Source organism: Berghia stephanieae, chromosome 2 (assembly GCF_034508935.2).
Source record: "Berghia stephanieae isolate SIO BIC M18660-M18661 chromosome 2, UCSD_Bste_1.3, whole genome shotgun sequence".
NCBI lineage: Eukaryota > Metazoa > Mollusca > Gastropoda > Nudibranchia > Aeolidiidae > Berghia > Berghia stephanieae.
Window position 1 is genome coordinate 89,674,685 of NC_088361.1, and position 22,500 is coordinate 89,697,184.

Sequence of the window (22,500 nt, forward strand, 5' to 3'; positions counted from 1 at the left end):
AAACACTGTTTTTCCAGAGTAGTGCCGCAGCAGCATTCACGTTCTGACATCCGCACACAACACAAATGGAATTATCGTAATGGCCGCCCCAAATCCGAGAGAGATAGACAGTCGTCGCATTTCTGCATAGCTAGGGATCATCTTTCTTTGATTCCTAACACCCCAACGATTCTTCAGAATACCCCCCAAGATATATCATGATTTGGACTGTAACCAACGGGATTACCAACCAACACAATTTGTCTTACCCGCCCATTCCCACCGAAGATATGACCATGGAATGTAATATGTAATATCACCCATTTCCTTGATATTCCTTAGACTTTTCTGATAAACTCCAACAAAATACTTTTAAAAAAAAATTAATATCAATATACCCTTTGGATAGGACGATAGCTCAGTTGGTAAAGCACTCACTTCACAAGCAAAGGGACCGAGATCGATCCCGGGTGCAGTCGAGATTTTTTCTGCCCCCCCCCCCCATCCCCTGTCCACCCAGCAGTGATTGGGTAGCTGGGTCTGTTAGATCTGGCGGAAATTACTTTGCGATAGACAAATTCACATAACTGATTATATTAACTTTATATTCACTTTTAGTAGGCATTCGCTTCATACCGACATAATAGCTACTTGATATTATATTTAGAAGTCTCTTGTTTGAGAGTATTTGACACCTTGAGAGTCCTTCAGAGTCATTAGGCCCGTGGAGCTGGAGTTTCTATCCCGTGAAACGGACAACAATAGCAAATTACTAGCTACCTTTTGGATAGGATGCTAGTCTATCACAAAGTGCTTTCTGTCAGATCCAACTAACCCAGCTACCCTATCACCGCTGGGTGGACAAGAGTCAGGAAAAAAATCTGGCACTTCACCATGGATCGATCTCGATCGGTCCCTTTGCGTGTGAAACGAGTGCTCTAGTAACTGAGCTATGTGGATTCCTTTGACAAGTCAGGTAATTGTAATTGATTCAATATCTTAAAATTAAGTTTTCTAGCTAAACTTATTATTAAAACATGTTTCACCAAAGTACAGCATACATAACAATTAGTACATATTATTCTAACGGTATGCTAGAGTTAGACCTCTTGTTCCTTATGCCCCCCCCCCCCCCCCCCAACAGCTCAACCAGCACTACCTCCACCTCATCCCCTAATCGTAAAATAACCCACTGTATAAAGTCTCTTTATGTGGACCGGAGCAGATCTTTATAAATTTGCTTTGTATCAGATAAGAATGAATTCGATATTATATTATTACTTTGTCATATTGTATGAATAAAGTTTAATCGATATCATATTATTTCTACGGATAAGGGGAATAAGGACATTTTCTTTTCTTTCATTGCATTCAGTTGTAAAAGTTTTCTTTATCTCTTTACTTTTTGTTGCTTCACGCTTGTCGGTCCGGATGCGTATAGTATCGATAGTATACTGGAAGTATACGGAGTATTGTGGAAATTCCAAAAAAAAACAAAAAACATGACCATGAGGAAGATGAAGATGATGGTTAAGATGACGATAATGATGTTGATGATGATGATGACGATGATGATGATGACGATAACGACGACGACGACGATGATGATGATGATGATGATGATGATGATGATGATGATGATGATGATGATGATAAGAATAATGATTATAACAATAATTGGACAGTGCAAATGTCTCAAATACACATTTCCTTCAATTACACTGCGTGTGTACCAGAAGAAAATTACTCCATGTGATTATTTACTCCGGAGTGACTTCAACGTACGATTAAAAAAAAAAACAACTCCTGAGTGCTTATGGTGTACGCCATCTTTATTCCCGCGGTTAAGAAAAATTGACTCCCTTCACAAAAACTTTGTCCAGCAAAATTATTTCTCGATTCCACGTTTTCTGAGCGGGAAGAAAGACAATCTTGTCAGAGATTTATAGGCGGATTATGAAGGAGTGGTTTCGTACTAGGGGAGTAATTCTCCGCTGCATAGGAGTGTGAGGAGTTCATTTTTCATAAGGCATTTTTACTCCGGTGTCGTTTCAGAATGCATACATTCTTTCTTTCACGGTCTATTAAAAAAATATATAAATCTATATAAGAATCAAATCTCAATGGGCTTATGTTGAAATGATATTGATATGGTGTACATTTACCATTTTCTTGTGAAAAGATTTTAGGAATACAAGAGGCGTTTTTTAAAGAAGCGATAAAAAGGTTTTTGATAAGTGAAAAACATGTCAGGGTATTTTGACATAGCGAGTTAATCAACCAATGATCGGCTTAGAAAAATAAGAAAGAAAGAAGAAAGAAATCGGCATGTTGTTTTTCAACCAATGAATTCAATTGTTAAATCTGGTTTTCTAGCCCACTTGTCAATAATTTTGTGCCACACTGTCTTCTTTTGTCTCTTCGATGGATTGATTGTATCGACCAGCGATTTCCACCCACCTTCCCGTTGGTCCATTTATTTTGGGAATGATGTTTTTCCTTCGTATACCCGTGATATTGTAGGGTTTTGCAGACCTGTTGCGACGTGGCATTGATTGATTATGCAGTGGAGAATGGGTTGGGTTGTTTTTTTTTCAATCCTCAGATTTTACATACAAAGCACTCAATGGTTATTGCCATTCCTTCTGTTTTTGTTATTATTGTTCTTTTCGTCCTTCCTCACACATCATGACTCTACGAAAACATTCATCATATTTTTTTTTTAATGAATAATAATGAAATTCCCTTTATTCATTCCCGAGAGGAAATTAGTCTTTAGGGTCTATTCGAACAGAAAACTGATATAACCTAGGCGTCAACCGCAGCTCAGCGTCGCAAAGTGAGCTTTTTACACTGTTCTTACTATAATCAGTCAAATTTTTTAAAAAATGTAGTCAGGAATGTTGGGGATTTTGGTCTTTCTCTCTTTTTCTTTCAGACTTGTATTCTGGTTTCTAAAACAGAGTAAAAAGGAGGAATTAAATAACGCTCGTATTGTTATAATATCAATATAATATTATGACCGAATCTATAGGACTATAAGACCGGACACAGTGCGTGACATTTGACGTGCCTACCATTTTATTGATTGTTGGTTTTCTTTGTGGATGTCACAAAGTGCGCACGTAAACCGTATGCTTATGTAGCGCAGTTTGCAACCTTGTTTATGTGTGCTATATTCAAGCTACGACATCGATCAATAACCAAACACAATACGTTGATAAAGGTTTTGAAGCTAAATGAAGATATATTTTATTACAATATAACCAAGATATTATGAGATATGAAGATGAAATGATAGATGTCATAAGTATGAAATCAAATGGATGGATGACAAATTGATGGAGATGGTGTGATGATGAATATGATATGAAAGCGATATGAAAATATATAATTAAATCAATTAATTATCAATACTTTACCAAACCGCTACCACATCAGACAATCTCACAGATAGGTTGCAACCATCACAGTCATACAGGCAACTAATAATTAACTAACTAACTAAACACAATCCAGACGTGTAGAAGAAAGCCAAAAGAGTGTCCTTGATATTCAACAAAAACTGTAAGGTTGTTCTAATATTGTTAATTTGTCTCTTCTTGAAATTGTTCTGATTTCACAGTATTCATAAACAGATCAATTGTTTCTCAATGTTCTGATATTAAAATAAGCAAATGGTTCTTCACAGGTAACTTATAAAACAGGCAAATGTTCAGTTTCTATTAGGGTCAAGCTATGAGTGTATAGCCTAAAGTTGGCTTGTTAAAGCCCAGCCTCCGACGGCTCATTCACTTTAAAGAAAGAAAATGATTTTGTTATAATATGATAATCATATCGTGCGGCTATGTGGTCTAGTGGTATGACACTCGCTTTCGGATCGGAAGGTCCTGGGTTCGAGCCTCGCTCGGCGCATAGTTGAGTCCTTGGAAAAGACTCTTTACTCACATTCTCTCACCGTACTCGGGTGTAAAATGAGTACCTGGCCGTTAACAGCATTGTCTTTGTCCGAAAAATTGTAATATCGCCTAACAGGCGTCATGTCTCGTCCTATATGTTAAATGTTGCTGTTGACCAGGGACCCCTTGTAAAGCGCATTGAGCACGTTAAGTGGATATTGCGCTATATAAATGCTCAATTAATCATACGAATATAACTCTATCTATATTCGAACTCACTCAATATGTTTACTTTAAATGAGTAAATATTATTTTACTTTAACAAATCAATTTATTAATGTTGATTAATATTGCTTTACTTTGTAGATATGAAATAATAATGCTTTATAGCAAGAAAAGCTTATTTTCTTTACAACAAGAATATATTATACAATTAATTTAATTATCTGATTAATTAATTGAGAATCAAAATTTAAAGTGATATTATGATATTGATATCAAAACACAATCATAATTGTAATCACAACATATTATTCAAAATCTCACCAGAGCCGAACAGATTATTGAAATCACAAATTAATTCTACACAAGACTTTAATCAAACTCTACACAAGAGTTATAACACAACTTGATTCAGCTCAAACTTTGAGCACCACAAAGTCTACACAAGACTTAAATCACACTCTACACAAGAGTTAACACAAAACGTGTTTCAGCTCGAACTTTGAGCACTACAAAGTCTACACAAGACTTTAATCCAACTCTACACAAGAGTTAAACAAATGAGCCTAAAAGACTCCGCTGTGGTTATCGCTTAGAGACTATGAGCCTAAAAGACTCCGCTGTCTGGTCTCTTTTGAGACAATGAGCCTAAAAGACTCCGCTGAGTGGTCTGAAGAAACTGCTCAAAACTCTGGCATTTATAGGCAAAAATCAAGCAAACGAAGCAAAATTCTACCCACACAAACGGATGTTAGTCATATCCGTAAACATCTGAAATTCCTTAAAACTCCCCCAGATTCCATAATCATGGACAACAACAACCCATCCTGATACCGGACATCCTCATATCAAGGAAAAAATAATTCGTCAGCCCCATAGTTACGAGATATCAATCAAGCCATACCATAACAAAGTCACTCCCGTAGAATACAGGGATCCTACTTTGCTTATAAGTTTACGGAGAAAACAAGATTGATGCCTTTCTCACAATAACACCCACACTACGTAGTTTAATTCAAACTTCCGGGCCATAGGTGCATGATCTGATACGGCCTGTATCAACAAAAGAAGGGTTGTTCCGGAGGGATTACAATAACAACAACAACTAATACTACGGCGACGTACATCCTGTCGTAAACTGACGCCTACACGGAAGCATTTCGTTACAGTGGAGTTCTCTGTCATTTGACACCACGTCTCGTTTATTGAAAATCCTCAGAGTGAAAACTATTTAGTCAAGTTTTATTGAGCACTTTATAAAGTGTCCACATTTTCGAAAGTCTGGCCCTCCTGTCGGTGTGTTTATATAGAGGGAACGAAATTGACGCCACTCAGCTCTTTCTTAGAGTTTTTATTCAGCCACATTGGTGATTACTTCTCACTAAATTATATCAATCAGAATACAAACGTTCAAGGTTACACCTAGTTTTTTTGTTTTGTTTTTTTTTTTTTTTTTTTTGCGTTAGTACGTTATATCCGGCTGGTGGATGTTGTGAGTATTTTACCTAAATGCACAGCATCAATAGATAGCTGTGACCTATCGCCTCTAAATAGTATCGTGTCGAGGTGATATAAATGCTAAAAATGGAATTTGTAATAAAAAATAATTGAGACTCGGGTTAAGCTGTTGGAAATAATGGTTGTAGATTCTTTAAGTGAGAATAAATACCTTAACTTTACATTTCTCGTCATTTCAACTTAACCAATTAACTGCGGTACTCTGGAGAGAGAGAGAGAAAAAAAACTTATTAAAAATTTTGGCCAGAAAACTCGTTCTTCACATATCGGTAGATTTAAATGACCCTAATCATGGCAACAACTCTCAAACCTGGGACACCGCGAAGTTTTGCCCCCTTTTTTCCCTTTTTTTTTTTTTTTTTGTTTTTGGAAAGTCTGGAACGGCCCGTTAAACCAGTGCGAACATTCCCCGCCGCCGCCCCGCGAGTTTTTTTTTTTGCACCAGGTTGGGAACAGGCAGGTTTAAAAATGGGTCAGGGAGGTTCCTCCATGTCTACCGTCTCACGCTGATTCGTGGAGAAAAATAATCACGTGACAGTACTATTTTTACGTGTCGTTTTGACACGCAAGCGGTTTATATGATCAAGTTGTTGGGAACGGTGACTCCACGCGGACTCAACACTAGGATTGACCACCACTAACCTCCACTTGCAACAACTGCCACTACAGCTACTGCTGCTGCTGCTGCTGCTGCTGCTGCTACTACTACTACTACTACTACTACTACTACTACTACTACTACTACTAAAACTACTACTACTACTACTACTACTACTACTACTACTACTACTACTACTACTACTACTACTAATACTGCTACTACTACTGTTACTACTACTACTACTACTATTACTACTACTACTACTAGTACTACTACTACTACTATTACTACTACTACTACTACTACTACTACTACTACTACTACTACTACTACTACTATTACTATTACTACTACTACTACTACTACTACTACTACTACTACTACTACTACTACTACTACAACTACAACGCACCGTTTTTATGCACCTCCGTTGGCGGTGATGGTTAATTAATGAAAATGTTACTGCATACGACCATGAGGTTTAAATAATTTTAGATTGTAGTTTAGCACGCTGCTTAGTGATTACCGGTGTACGTTTATACAATGATAATAAATTAAAGAATATTCACAATAATTTAAAAAATCAAAGGTAAAAAGAGACATGGCACACACATACTGATCTTAAATAAATAAAGAATTTTAGAAAATTATTTTTTTTTAACACGATAAAAAGTTTTTGAAAAAAAAAAAAAAAGATGTCTTTCTCAATAAAGTAAACTTTTTAAAAAAATATATGTTTACTGGGAATCGAACCCAGTACTTTCAAGGCAAAAAAGTCTGAAAGCTTGTCCACTGCGCTACGGAGCCACCTAACTGTCCATCACATTTAATAAGGTCTTTCTAAGACATTATTTTACCTTCAATGCAACTTCTATTTTCTGGTTCTATATTTCGATTTTTTAGTTTATTGTTATTTTTGTATAAATTTATTAACAAAAACATCCTACATATGTCACAATATAACTTTTGCCATGTCCGAATACAGAAACACAATATCGCTGATGAAATTGGGTGGAATGCGCATCGTGACGGAGGTGCATAAAAGATACACCGTCAACCGAGGTGCATAAAAACACTACGTTTAAAAAAAAATGTTGTATTTTTGCAGCAGTTATAAATTTACCAATCACAGTTGTGCAATAATTTATCACCTAAATATAGTAATAGACCTACAGAGATGGACCCTACATACAATGCACTTGATTTGTGTAACGTACTTTTTCTGCATCTATCCACACTAGCTACCACTGTAGACACAACTCAAGACAACAATAGTGTGGTCTAATTTCTATTGCTAACTTATATTTCAAACTTCAACTACAGTATTATAGTATTATATCAAACATTTTTTAAAAGTATGTTATCTTCTTCTCATTATTCTTCTTCTTAACAATCAAAAATACGGTAGGCATACATCGTGTAGTGTGTAGTGTAGGCTAGCCAACTGCACACCCCTTTGAACCTTGAACAACGCGCGCGCTGACCTATGGCCTTGTCCGACCTCTGTCACGGACTTCCCATTGTGGCGATGCTAAAAATAGTGCAGGCTGGTTGGCGAAGAGGGTTATTCTCAGATGACGTCACAAAATAGCCCAACCTGGTGCAAAAAAAAAAAACTCGCACCCCCCCCCCCCCTTTTTTTTTTTTTATTTTTTCTATCTTACCTACTTTACCAATTCCTGACATCACCAGCCGTTGCCATACGTCAGAGTAGGATTCAATAGTCTGATGTCACGTCCGCCCAGCAACCAGAAGCTTGGTTCTAAGCAAAGAAAATCGGTACTCTTTATTCTTCATGCTGGCTAGAACTTTTTTACATGTCATGTGATCAGAATGTATAAAATCAAAACATGATCAGATTAAAAATATTTTTCTCCTCTGGATACACTTATATGCTAGTCGGAGAAGTTATTTAATAAGTGCGGTGATGGAGATAATGGCGTCCTCCATTGTTCCAATAGTTTAGAACCAGTAACCATGCGTCATTACGATGGAAGTGACGACTATTGAACCCTATTCAATGCCCATGACTTCATTCCAACAAAGTACCAGATTGACCCCGATGGGTCACAATTTAAATCACACAAGAAGCAGTTTTCTCTTTTTAGAAAGCCCGATGATGTGCAACCACCCCCCGTTATCAAGTTCTACCATCGCCCCCTTTTTTATTTTCTGTTACCTATCTACTAACTCCTTACGTCACTAGCGGCTGCAAAAGGCCAATAAAATGCCCATGACTTCATTCCGACAAAATGCTGGGTTGACCCAACAGGTCACATTTTAAGTCACACGAGAAGCATTTTCCCCCTCCTTTTATTAGATAGCCTAATCGAATGCAACCACCGTTCATTAAAAAAGTGCTATCTACCGCCCCTTTTCTCAAAAGGCAACCAATTTCTTATGTCACCAGCCAACCGCCAATGAAATGCCCGGGAGTTCATTCAGACAAAATACCATATTGATTTCAATGGTCACATTTTAAGTCACATGAGAAGCTCTGTTCCTCCACCCCCCCCCCCCTTTTTTTTTTTTTTTTAGAAAGTCCGATGGAGCACAAACATCGCCCCTTAATCTAGGGCCATATCACGCCCCCCTCCCCCCCCCCCCCCCCCTTTTTTTTTTTGGTTGTATTTTTCTTTTTATCTACCTACTCCTTACGTCACCACCCGCGGTCAAAAGCCAATGAATTGCCCTTGACTTCATTTCAGCAAAACACCAGGTTCGGTGAATCCAATTTTATGTTACTAGAGAAGCAGGTTTCGTTTTTTTAATATCAACTCGACTGAGTGCAACCACCGCCCCTTAATATATTGCCAAACCACTGACCCCCCGCCCCTTTTTTTTCTTACCTTTTTACCGATTCCTTACGTCACCAGCCAAACGCCAATTAAATGCCCATAACTTCATTCCGACAAAATACTAGAATGGCCCGATGGGTCAGATTTTAAGCCATATAAGATGCAGTTTTCCCTTTAAAAAAAAAAGAAAGAAAAAAAGAAAGTCCGATGGAGTGCAACCGTAGCCATCGTTAACTTATAGCCTGACACTAGAACCCACTAGGACATAGTTTGACGTCACTTTTTGGTCAGTGTCTGGCTTTAACTTTAAGTTAACGATGGCTACAGTGCAACCAAGTCCCTTAATCTAGTGCGAACAGCGACCTCTTTTCTAAATTATCTACTTTACCAGTTCCTTACCTCACCAGCCGCTGCCAAACACCCACGAAATCAACGAAATGCCCATGACTTCATTCTAAACAAAATTCCAGATTCACTCCGTTGGTCACTTTTTAGGCCATACCCCCTCCCACCCTTTTTGTTTTTTTGTATAAAGTTCGATGGAGGGCAACCAGGGCCTATTAATCCAATGAACGCAGCGCCCCCTTTTCTAACTTATTTACTTTAGCAATAGGACATGACGCCACTTCTTCTACTCTTCCAGTTCCAAAATCTTGGAAGTGTGTTTGTAGGAGGACTAATAATAAATAGATTACATATTTAACAATCGGGTGGCATAACTATTTAACTAGCAGGATGTATAGGCAGATTTTTAGGATTACGGGTCGTAAAAGAGCGAGGATGGATGATCTTAATTGACGACCAGCATATTATATTTAGACTATAAAATAAGACGCCATCACTCTGAAACCAGAAGATCACTTACACAAAGTATGTATCCAGTCTCCCAGAAGAGTGGTTTTACACTTCCATTGAGATTGGAACCAGTTTTTTCACATCACACTTTAGTTCCATATTCCTTACGTCACTAGCCTCTGCCAAGCTCCAATAAAGTACCCATGAATTCATTCCTAAAACATCCGATAGGTCACATTTTAAATCTCCAGAGAAGTAACCCCCCCCCCCCCACCCCCGCTCTTTAAAAAAAAAAGTCCAATTGAGAAAAACCACAGCCCCTTAATCCATTGCCATACCCCCTCCCCCTTTTCTTACCATTTCCTTACGACATCAGCCAAACGCCAATAAAATGACTAAGAAATCAAGTCGTAGAAAGAAAGAAAAAAGAACAAAGGTTGCAGATAGTTCACTCTTGTCTTCATACCACAACGCCCAGACCAATATAACACTACTGTGGGGCTACGAAAACACAAACCTACCGAAAACAAAACATAGAGTCTCTGTCACACCCTGGTGACAATAGACGGCTCCTATATCCTTTGATAAAACACGAGTTTTTGTCATTGAAGGGAACCGGGCAACAACGCACCCGTGTCAAATAACTGGATCACTCAATATCGAACGCACGATAACTTGTATTGGGTAAATGAAAGGGAACCAGCGTCAAGTAGTTAAACGTCAATATAATATTAAGAAAGAACAAATTTGAAGTCAAGTATCAATAAAAACGCAGAGAAAAAAGGGTAGCTAGGTTTAATTTAGATCAGAAGGAAAGTATATTGTACATTGTGATGGAATAGTGTAAAATCTAGAGGGTGGCAAGAAATTCAAGACCAATAAAAATGCAGAGAAGAGAGGGTAACTAGGTTTAATTTTAACTAGAAAGAAAGTATTATTTTGTGACAGAACATCGTCCTATCAAAAAGGTGGAAAGCAATTGTTATTGTCTGCTTTAAAACTTTGGCCATAAAACTCGTCCTTCAAATATAGATCGATTTAATTGACCCTTGCCTTATTTGGCAAAAACTCTCAAACCTGGAAATTCCTGCGAAGTATATTGATTTATTTTTCTTTAAGAGTTGTCTTTGACTTGGAAGCCCCTGTAAAGAGCTTTGAGCGCAATCATATTATAGTCTAAATATAGTATAAATATAAAAGCGCTACATAAAACCCCACATTTTCTTAGTAACAATCCAATAGGCTTCTTTCTTGATTTTTTTTTTCATTACATTCTATGCCATATGGATTGGTTTCTCTTTCGAGAGTAACATTGTAATAACGCCTGTCAAAAGTGTAGTGTCTAGTCTTCCACGTTAAGAGTTGCTGTTGACGTGGGAATATTTGTAGAGCACTTTGAGCACATTTCTAGTGTGTTTATAGTATTACGCTATATAAATGCCCAAGTTTTCTTAGTAACATTCCAATAAGTTATATTCTTGTTTTCTTTTCATTATATTTATGGCATACAGATTGGTTTTTCTTCCAACTCTGACCTCAAATTGACAAAAAAACACGGACTCGAATTTCAAACGGACCAAACCTTTTCAAACAATCAAATGGAATGTTTGGCGTATTGTTTCACTCGATCCAGGTATGAATGGCTACATATGAGCACTGCAGGTGGCAACGGAATACTCGTAAAACTTGATAAAACAGGATATTTGCCACAAAGGGCGCCGATAAAATCCGGGTCACTAGATGAAACGTTTGATATGGATCAGTTGTGTGTTCGTAAAATTGTCGAGGAATGAATATTGGACTGTGCACAAAGAATTGTATATTTTTGTCATCATCATCAATACAATATCCATTGAATTATTAGATGTTTGGGGTAAATTGCTAGTTTATTATTTGAGCTTGATTATACATCATGCATTTATAGATATATTGAGTAAGACGTCAGATTAAAGTTTGTTTTTGTTGTTGGTGGTGATTTTGAAAATTTACTTTATAATTATTATTATTATTATTAGTAGTAGTAGTAGTAGTAGTAGTATTAGGAGTAGTAGTAGTAGCAGTAGTAGTAGTAGTAGTAGTAGTAGTAGTAGTAGTAGTAGTAGTAGTAGTAGTAGTAGTAGTAGTAGTAGTAGTAGTAGTAGTAGTAGTAGTAGTAGTAGTAGTATATATATATATATATATATATATATATGTTCTTTTTCTTTTCTTTTTTTTTTTTTTTTTTGTTTGTTTTGTCTTGTTTTTTGTTAGTTTGTTAGTTTGTTGTTTTTGTATGGTCCATTTATTCAATCTCTTTGTTCAATGAAGAAATGTTTAGTCAAATAAGTACATTTCGGTGTCAGTCAACTTGTACTTATTTGCAGGTCTGATAACTCAAAATATTAATGTCTCATTGTTGTTTAATGGAAATACCCTCAAACCGACACAGAATATTATTTATCAAAACAATGTTAAATCAAACCGTAAAGTGTGTTCGGATTCCAGACCTGCAACTAGGTTTGAGATCAAAACAGTGAACTTATTGAAGATATTAGTTCTGTTTCGTTCTGCTACACAATATTTAATAAATGGATTCTGATAATAATATATTATTAATATTATGAAATGCATATAAGCATTAGAGTTATGAGGAGGAAGTTTCGTCAACTTTCGTTGACTGTTTTATACCGTTTAGATTTCGAGAGGTCTTCTCACTGTCGTAAATAATTATTGTATGGCCGAATGAATACTTCCTGTCACAAAATGAAGAGTTGAAGTGTCTCCATGTCACTTTAAAGGTCGATGCCCGAAAACGGCAATATCTTGATAACAACATTTATATTCTAATCTATTATAAAGACGTATATTGGTTGCCGACCGTTTCCATCTGGTATTATGTCGGGGTGACATTATTACTGAAAATTAAATGTAATGTCTGAATAGTCACATTTTTGAAGTCTGAAATTTAAACCCATCTATTTAAATTTATGTAAACACGTTTTCAGGATTATATGTTGAAAAATCGTTTGTTTTAATAAACGCACCGCATATTTGCCATGTCAAAGATTTAGGATGTAATTCTCAAATTTTGATATCATCTGTAGAGCTCACAGTTGCTTTATGACTAGAGGTGGAGGCCATTTATCTTTAGAAATAAATCAAAAAGGATTTCTGCTTTGTATTTATTCCATACTCTATTCCTATCAGTCATTTCTTTTTCAACAAGATTGAGCAAGTTCCTACACTAATCACACGACACTCCTAGTTTAATAACAAGACGTAAGTTTGGAAACTTTCGATGTCATGATTTTTATAAGACTTTGGTATAACCAGCACAGTTTTCAATACACGAATCAATAACTTAGAATTTTAAATAAAACTAGGCAAGTTTTAAATTAAGGTCTTCTTTTTGTCGGTAGTAAATTTTACTGTTTTCCATTTTTTTCTACTACTACATATTTATTTGATAAATAGATAAATAAATGAAAAGAAAAAAAATCATAATGTGAATCAGCAAAATCAACAACAAATTACATACTGCAGTGTGACATCAAGCGCGATATGTTTTATAACCTTTAAATTGTTTTAATCTATTTTATTTTACTTTTCTTTGCTTGTTTTGTTTCTTTTTTTTTTTTTTTTGGTATTGTTTTGTTTAGCTTTTTATTAATCTAGATTTTCCGTCACCATTAATTACTGTGATCTCAATAATGTGTTTGAACCCCGCCCGTTTATATGAAATATTTAACGGATCCCTATCATTCGTATGTTATTGTTAATTTCTAACGGTATACATGTGTTTTCATGTGAGGTACTTGACGTGAGGGATATCTGTATAATTCATTGTTAAATCAACCGTGTTAGATTGTCGATAACGATCACTTCATTAAGTCTATCAAGTAATTTATTATTCTATGTATTATATTAATATTATGTTTAACCCTTTTACGATGACACTGGAGTTCTGTCAAATCATTTGCGGCAAATTGTCTCAAAACCGGATTTATGTCGGGTTGACAATTAAATTCATAGCCACAGCTAACAACTGAAAAAAAACCTGAGCTTTTATATAGCGCAATTTCCACTAAACGTGCTCAAAGCGCTTTACAAAGGGACCAATAGCAAAACGTAACATGTAGAACGAGACATGACGCATGTTAGGCGATATTACCATTTTTTTTTTGACAGAGACAACGCTGTAAAGTCAGGTTTACTCATTTTACACCTGAGTACGGTGAGAGAATGTGAGTAAAGAGCCCTTTTCAACTATGTGCCGAGCGAGACTCGAACCCAGGACCTTCCGATCCGAAAGCGAGTGTCATACCACAAGACCACGGAGCCATAATTATAAGCTATAACTTGGGTTTAATATATATTTTAATATATGGTGGAAGGTCCCGGGTACGAGCCCCGCTTCAGACAATTTATTTTTTTTCCTTCGGCAAGATTATTAACCCCCGATTTGCTCACTTTAGACAACTAGGTGATTCCTGTTGACATTAGACATCTTGTTTGATGGGTTATCTATATTCCTTCGTGGAATGCCTAGGCGACGGGACCAAATCGTGTCGTTGCGAAAGGGCGTACTTTTTTATGGTGGAGCATAAACACAATGTCCTAAATTTCACAACAAGAAAAAACAAAAACAATCAGTATCATCATCATAATTATTATCAGTTGCATTGACATCGAGATCAAATTGTAGAACTGGTAGATGAGTATGATTGTGCGGCTATGTGGTCTCGTGGTATGACACTCGCTTTCGGATCGGAAGGTCCTGGGTTCGAGCCTCGCTTCGCGCATAGTTGAGTCCTTGGAGAAGGCTCTTTCCTCACATTCTCTCACCATACTCAGGTGTAAAATGAGTACATGACCGTTAACAGCGTTGTCTCTGTCCGAAATAAAATTGTATCAGGTGCCTAACAGGCGTCATGTCCCGTCCTAAATGTTAAATGTTGCTGTTGGCCAGGGACCCCTTGTAAAGCGCTTTGAGCACATTTAGTGGATATTGCGCTGTATAAAAGCTCAAGTTAGTTTTCAATTTAATTTAATAATATTTTGCTGAATTTGTTATACACTGCATGCCACTGTCTCCTCTAAAATTACCAGAAGTTAACACTTAAATAGTTTTATAATTCAGAGATGTGAATACATTTTATCCAAAGGATGGCAGAACACATAATATTGCTATTTCGCCATATCTCTCTCTCTCTCTCTCTCTCTCTCTCTCTCTCTCTCTCTCTCTCTCTCTCTCTCTCTCTCTCTCTACCTACCTATCTATCTATCCAGTTTCTCTCTCTATCTTCCACTCAATCTCTCTTACAATCTATTCACACACATATACTCACATTTAACTCACACACACACACACACACACACATATACACACTACATACACGATACATAATCTCCCCCCCCCCTCTCTCTCTCTCTCTCTCTCTCTCTATATATATATATATATATATATATACCTATCCACCTATCTCTCTCTCTCTCTCTCTCTCTCTCTCTCTCTCTCTCTCTCTCTCCTCCCCTCCTTCTCCGTCTCTCTCCGTTACCCTCCCCCTCAACCAGATCTTATTAAAAAAAAAAAAAAAAACAGGAAAAAAGAAACCCGAACCCGATCGCGTTTTTAAGCTATCAATCACCGTGACACAACAGTCAAGTCAATGCAAAGAATTAGAAAATATCAACAAACCAAAATCCAGACAACTCATGTCACCGACGCTACTACTCCACACAATTATTATATCCAATTCCCCATTGTAGCAGGCTCTTTCTCCAGACTCGTCCGCCGAACCCGATGTCATAACACATTATTTCCATTTTGATCAATAGACCTCTACACTTTTACTTGAAATATCATGCGATTGAAATAAAAACCCAGTCTTTCAGAGCAATAAGACCCATGTTTCCGGAGTTTAACCCGGTTTCTTTGGCTTTAAATGGACAGTGGAAGTAATTGCTTGCTTGCTACTCTTTGGATTGGACACTGGTCTATCGCAAAATATTTTCCGCCAGATCTGACAACTACCCAATCACTGCTGGGAGGACAGGGCGGTGGGGGGGGGGGGGGGGGGGGAGGTCAGACAAAATCTCAGCTTTACCCGGTATCGATCCAGGTCCCTTTTCGTGTGACCGGGTGCTTTACAACTGTTCTATCAGAACCCCATAATTCGATTAAGATAACACCCAATTTGCCCAAATTTTCAAGAATTCCCAAACTTGAAACTTCTATCAAGAAGTTCCAGTTTTGAGAGTTTTTCCAAGAAGGTAGTCATTTAAATTTGGCCGATATTTCAAGGACGAGTTTTCTGGCTACATTTTTAAATACGTGTGTTTTATTACAGTGTACGACAGTTAAGCTGGTTAATCCATTGATATTTGTTGTAAAAGTTTTCAGACCAAATTTCATTTTAATTTTTTTAAAGTGTTTTTTTTCAAAACACGGCACGGCAGTAGTTCAGTAGGGGGGGGGGGCGTTTTTTTTAAAAAAAACACGTATATAATGAATTGATCTGAATCAATAAAGTTGGTGACAGCGATCCGATTCTCCGGAACGTTAGGGTTGATAGAGTAAAAGGAAACAACGAAACAAACATATTGTGAAAACAAAACGGAACAAAACAAAACGGCAAATTGAAATGGCATAAATGTGACCCACGGTATTAATCCCGTATTGCGTCGGAATGAACTAGATGAAGAAAATTGCTTCTCAAATCAAAGTGATCAGAATTAGCCAAATATGTTTGTGAAGTTTAAGAAGAAAACCAAAAAAAAAATAAATAAATAAATAAAAAAAAATAAATAAAAAACCAAAGAGAAAAAAAAAACAGGGACAAAGCGGTGTATTGTGATTGAAATAATAGTGAATAAACGTCAAATTTAGAAACCAGGGCACCGGTGTAAAAGAAAGATATGAGCAAGTGTGTATGAAAGGTGCCAGACAAAGTAAGAAAGAAAAATACACAAGAATAAAACTATCCTAACAATCCGTCAACCTCGACTGAGTAAAAAGTCCCAAACCGACGTGAACATAATATTAATTTGCATTTCAGATAACTGAACGCAATCCTGGGCATTGTTTTAATATTGTTGCTGTGAACAATATTTTAAATAAAATAAAAATAAAATTCCCTTTATTCATCCCCAAGGGGAAATTTGTCTTTAGGGTCTATTCCAATGGAAGACTGGAATAATCCAGGCGTCAGCCGCAGAGCAGCGCCGCAAAATGAGCTAGGGTGAGGTGACTTGCTCAAGGCCACACAACGCAGCGGCGGATGATTGAACTCGGTACCTTTCGGGTAAGAAGCAAAGACCGTACCACTGAGCCACGCTGTGAAGTTTTGAGAGTACATATTTCCATTACAACAATGAGGCCGTAATAATTTAGGTTATCAGACCTGCAAATATTTACACGTCTTTCCAAACTATAAGATACTTTATCATAGAGTAGGGAATGAGATTGCCGAGTAGATGAGGGATTTCACAGATACTGCAGATGACAGCGGTTTAAGCCCCACTGACCGTGGCCATCGTAAACTTATAGCCTGACACTGACCGAAAAAGACGTCAAAATGCCAGTCTTTTGCCACAAAAGAAAACAAATCGTGAGTTGTATTCAATAGTTCAACCAATGAAATAACTTGTTTCCATGAGGTTTACTTACTAACGACAACTCACTAGGCGGTGCAAAAAACAAATAATGACGTCAAACTGCCAGTCCTTTTGGATTTCAGTGTTCGGCTATAACATAACGATGGCTACACATTGACGGTGTCTAGTATTTTTTATTCGAATAAGAAATTTGACTGGTGTTTCCGATAGCTCAGTTGGTAGAGCAATCGCTTGACACGCGTAGGGACCGATATTTTTTTCTAACTCTCCTGCCCACCCAACAGTGATTCGGTCGATAGTTTTTATTTAGATCTGGCAGAAAGTATTTTGCGATAGACTAGCTTCCATATCCAAAGGGTAGCAAGCAATATTGCTATTGTCCGTTTCACACTATGGAAACCGGGATAAACTCCGGCTCCACGGGTCTAATGGCTCTGAAGGACTAACTAAAAAGAAAAAAGAAGTTTGAGAAACAAATCTAGCTCTTCTCAATAAATGTATTCAATTTAACTCATTTTAAAAATCTTAAACGTTGAGCTTAAAATGTCAATTTTAGCATCAGGGTGGCCTCGATATATCAACGTTTATCGGCGATCGGTCACTATTTTGACGCATGAAGCTTTGTTAAAATCTAAAATATTGTGAAGATCTGAAAAATTCTAAACTTTAACCTGTTATTTGCCGTATTCTGGAAAGATACGTATTTTACTATTTTTAAATTTTTTCTCTCCAGAAAACTGGTTTTTCAAATATCGATGGATTTAAAATATCCTCATCTTGGCAAAACCTCTCAAACATGAGAGAATTTTATTTATTCCAAGATGAGGGTCATTTAAATCGATAGATAATTGAAGGACTACTGCAGTTAACTGGTTAAGTTAAGAAACTTGTTAATTTTGATTTCCGTTTTGTGAGAATGGATAAACAATAGATTTTAGTCGACGTGTATTTAGTTGGAGGTCTGATAACCCATTGTGTCATGGTCTAAATGTTATAGTGGGAATACTCTCAAGAAAGAAGCAAAATAATAATAATATACTCCATAAAACAACGTTAAAACAAGCTCATAATGGGAATGATCTATACTACCTTTCCATGTGCTCGAGGTCATTGATCACAGTTTGAAAAATTATATCCAACGTCATAATTGGTTATTTTGTTCAGCATGACCCATGGGTGTGTTTACAACCTTCATAAACACAGCAATCGTTGCACAGCAACAAGTCATGTGATCGAGGACTAGGTTGGACAAAAACATGAATAAAGATCGCTCCCATTAAGTGCGGAGATCAGATCTGCAAATATTATTATTATTATTATTATTATTATTATTATTATTATTATTATTATTATTATTATTATTATTATTATTATTATTATTGTGCTCGTAGATTCAGACACAATATCTCAACGTTAATCTCCATTTTTTGTTTTTCTCTTTTTCTTTTTTTTTTCAGCACACGGTTGCAGAAATGACATACGGGCACCACGTCCATATAATCCAGTATTGATTCCCTTACGTGTCTTCCCCAAGAACAAAGGTAAGATCAGATAATCTTGACACTAAATTATACCTCACGAACAATTAATGTTTATAGGAGATTTCATTACTGATATACCTACGTCCTGTTTAACCTTTTGCCAGCTAGATTTTTAACCCTTTATGAGATTTTTAAAAAAATGAAAAGATACGAAAAAAATTATAGCACATTTCTATATATACATCATGGTCAATGCGCTTTATAGTGATTTATACCTTCCCCCAACAGATCATATGGGACACAATTTTATTTTTTATACTGTACAACTCGCCTGCTAAGAGTAAGTTTCTTTATTAGCACTCTTACACTCCGTGAATGCCGTTGGGCAGGAACTAATTCATTCCTTGGTGGACTTGACTAATGTGTGTAACGCTGGAGCCAGAGTTTTGCAATATTTAACATTGATCTGATGAGTGATCGCAATCAACATCGAATTGGTAACATTACGAGAAACTCCACCGCTGTGCGGCTATGTGGTAGGATACTCGCATTCTGACTGGAAATTACAAGATTTGAGTCCCGCCCCGATGGGCGCATAGTTGAGTTCCAGGAAAAGGATTATAATTTACTCACATTTATCTCACCATAATCAGGAATAAAATGAGTATCCGATCGTTAAGAGCGTTATTTTTGTCGATAACAATTAAATAATGTATAGCTGTACATGTGCCATTCTGTAAATTGCATGTTTAGTGTTGCTGTTGGCTAAGAACACCTTGCATACCACCTTGATCACGTTTAGAGGACATTGCACTATATAAAAGCCCAGGTTTGTTTGTTTTTTGTTTGTATTGTTTTGGTTTTTTTTGAGGATGGAGGATATTCATTTTTTTATTTTAGAAATTTAGTGTCATCAAGAGATTGAATTTATATATATCCGTAGATTTGTCTTTGAAGATTTTTCTGGCTAAAATGTAAAATAAAATAAATTAATAAATGGCCTTTTGTGGATGTGCGACAGTGTTAGGATATCAGTGTTACATTCAGTATTCATTGTTATGATTTGATTGGAAATCCTAACGGAGAACATGTGTTTTTATATAGAAATTAGGTGACATTTCTATCCGGAGTTTTTCTACGTAGGCCCCTACTTAGAAAACGAGTGTAAGTGGATTCAAGGAGCACGATCATTGGACCATTAAGATCACATGACATGCTTATAAAAATGGTGGGAATCCTAACGGAGATTTTTACTGCTCGTTGATCCGTGACTCTATAATGCTGTTTTTCTTAAATATGTTATATTATAATTTGATTTATCCGCATGAATGCTTTGATACACATCAGAATAACAGGATGGGATTATGCACGTAACCATATTTTGGATTGTTTACAATAATTGTCTAAGCTTTCCTTCCCTCCCCCCAAAATGCCAGAAACAAAGCAACGCAAACCAGGAACCAAAATGTTTTGATTGATTTTTGTAATATATATATATATATATATATATATATATATATATATATATATATTGTGTGTGTGTGTGTGTGTGTGTGTGTGTGTATGTATGTATATTGCTCTCAAATGGAAATTGAAAGACCAGATAGCCCAAATTATATTAAAAATGCTTTTAATTAGCCGATCCAAAATCGTTGATTCCATTGCTATCAATCAGTAAATTGTTATTCTTTACGAGAATACTGACTTAAGATCTGGGAAAGGTGAGAGATGAGTTTTGTTTTGTTTCATTTTGTTTTGTTCTTAATTAGTACTCTTTTTTAAAACTAACGGAAAAATATTGTGAAAACTACTTAATATTATTCTTTTTAAAAAATAGAGTTTGGGATCAGCATTGTTCCGTGGAGCCAAGGTTAAATTCTTATTATCGAACACAAAATTACTGGGAAATTAAGAATTATAAAACTATATTTCACAGATTGATATACGAGTAATTAAGGTTAAATTGTCCCGTTGATTCAAATTGGATAGCTGGGTCAGTTAGACCTGGCGGAAGTACTTTGCGATAGACTGGCGTCCTATCCAAAGGGTAGCAAGCAATGGCTATTGTCCGTTTCACGCTGTATTAGCGGGATAAACTCCGGCTCCATGGGTCTGGTGCCTCTGAAGGACTTACTTTATATCCGGCTGACGTATGTTTTTTTGTGGTATTTTACCTAAACGCATAGCACCAATAGTCGGCCTCAGATATAAGTTTTATAATCGGTTTGTGACTGTAATTTGATCATTTGGTTGTTTCAATTGTAAATGTTTTCAGGTGAAACATAATATTCATTGTGCAATGATCACATGTTTTATGCGCCTTGCATTATGCAAATAGTGTAGCATAAGAATGTCCAACGATCTTTTTATAAAAACTTGAGCATTTATACAGCGCAATATCCACTCAACGTGCTCAAAACGTTTTATAAAGGGTCCTTAGCCAACAGAAACATTTTATATCTAGGAAGGGACATAACGCCTGTTAGGCGATATTACAAATTTTTTTTCCGTCAGAGACATTGCTGTTAACGGCCAGGCACTGATTTTACACCTGAGTACGGTGAGAGAATGTGAGTAAAAAGCCTATAATAATGCTCCTCTCAAAGCGAGACTCAAACCCAGGACTTTCCGGTCCGATTGCGAGTTTCATGCCACAAGACCACATAGTCACACAAAAGTTTTGTATGAATCAGTGGGAGACTGGTAATTTGGAGATCTGAGGTTTGATCCCGATCGCTCCTGGTTATTTTTTGGAATGCTTTTTTTTTTTTGGTATCATTTAAATTTTGTCATTCTGCTTTGCCTGGCACTGTTTCGTACACATTTCTTGATATATTTATCATACACAAGTGCCTGCCTCCTACTGCTTCAAAAGAATGCCCATAATTGTTTCATTTTGAAGGGATTTTTTTACCTTCCGTTCAAGATCTCTTTAAGCGCATTGAGCACTACATTGATGCTGTGCGTTTAACTAAAAAACAAAACAACAAACAACAACACAACATCCGCCAGCCGGTTGTAACGTACCAACACACAAATCTATGTGTAACCTTAAACGTTTATAGTCTGATTTACATAATATTGTGAGAAGTAATCACCTAAATTGCTGTCTAAAAAATGACAAATATAGGTTTCATCTATTATTATTAAATCAGAGTTCACACTACTTAATTCCCGTAGCTAGAAACGAACAATACGAATTTTTGTTGTCCTCAGGAAAAACAATTTTAAAAAGTCTTTCAGAACCGTAGGCCCATAGACCCGGAGTTTATCCAGGTTTCTATAGCTTGAAACGGACAATAGCAACTGCTTGCTACCCTTTGGATAGGACTCTAGTCTATCACAAAGTACTTTCCGCCAGATCTATCAGACCCATCTACCCAATCACTGCTGGGTAGACAAGGGGGTCAGAAAAAATCCCGACTGCACCCGGGATCGATCTCGGTCCCTTTGCTTGTGAAGCGAGTGCTCTACCAAATGAGCTAGCGGGTCCCCTGGGGAAAACAATAGTCAACCTGAAAGCACTTTATTCCGTTTTGAATTCAACTCAGAAAATTAAAAACTTCTGTAATATTCTTTGTAACCCATCGTGTCAAAACAGTGTTATGCCG

General features: G+C 36.6%; 1 protein-coding gene and 1 long non-coding RNA gene across 6 annotated transcripts in view; one reads left to right on the top strand and one right to left on the bottom strand.

The window, feature by feature from the left end:
* Window positions 1-22,500, top strand: part of LOC144965790 (uncharacterized) — a 39,776-nt gene that overhangs the window by 11,003 nt on the left and 6,273 nt on the right. For 2 of the 5 annotated variants that reach the window (XM_078901507.1, XM_078901508.1), the window contains exon 2: window positions 18,866-18,949. The gene's annotated coding sequence lies outside the window, so the exon portion shown is untranslated. Of the gene's footprint in view, window positions 1-16,310; window positions 17,096-17,541; window positions 17,906-18,865; window positions 18,950-20,517; window positions 20,611-22,500 lie in introns of those variants that run through there. The other 3 variants (XM_078901509.1, XM_078901510.1, XM_078901511.1) reach the window with 3 other exon arrangements.
* Window positions 7,884-12,521, bottom strand: LOC144965793 (uncharacterized). The gene is made up of 3 exons (XR_013644107.1): window positions 12,480-12,521; window positions 9,883-10,027; window positions 7,884-7,981 (listed from the first exon to the last, which is right to left on the bottom strand). It is a non-coding gene; the product is annotated as an uncharacterized LOC144965793 (long non-coding RNA).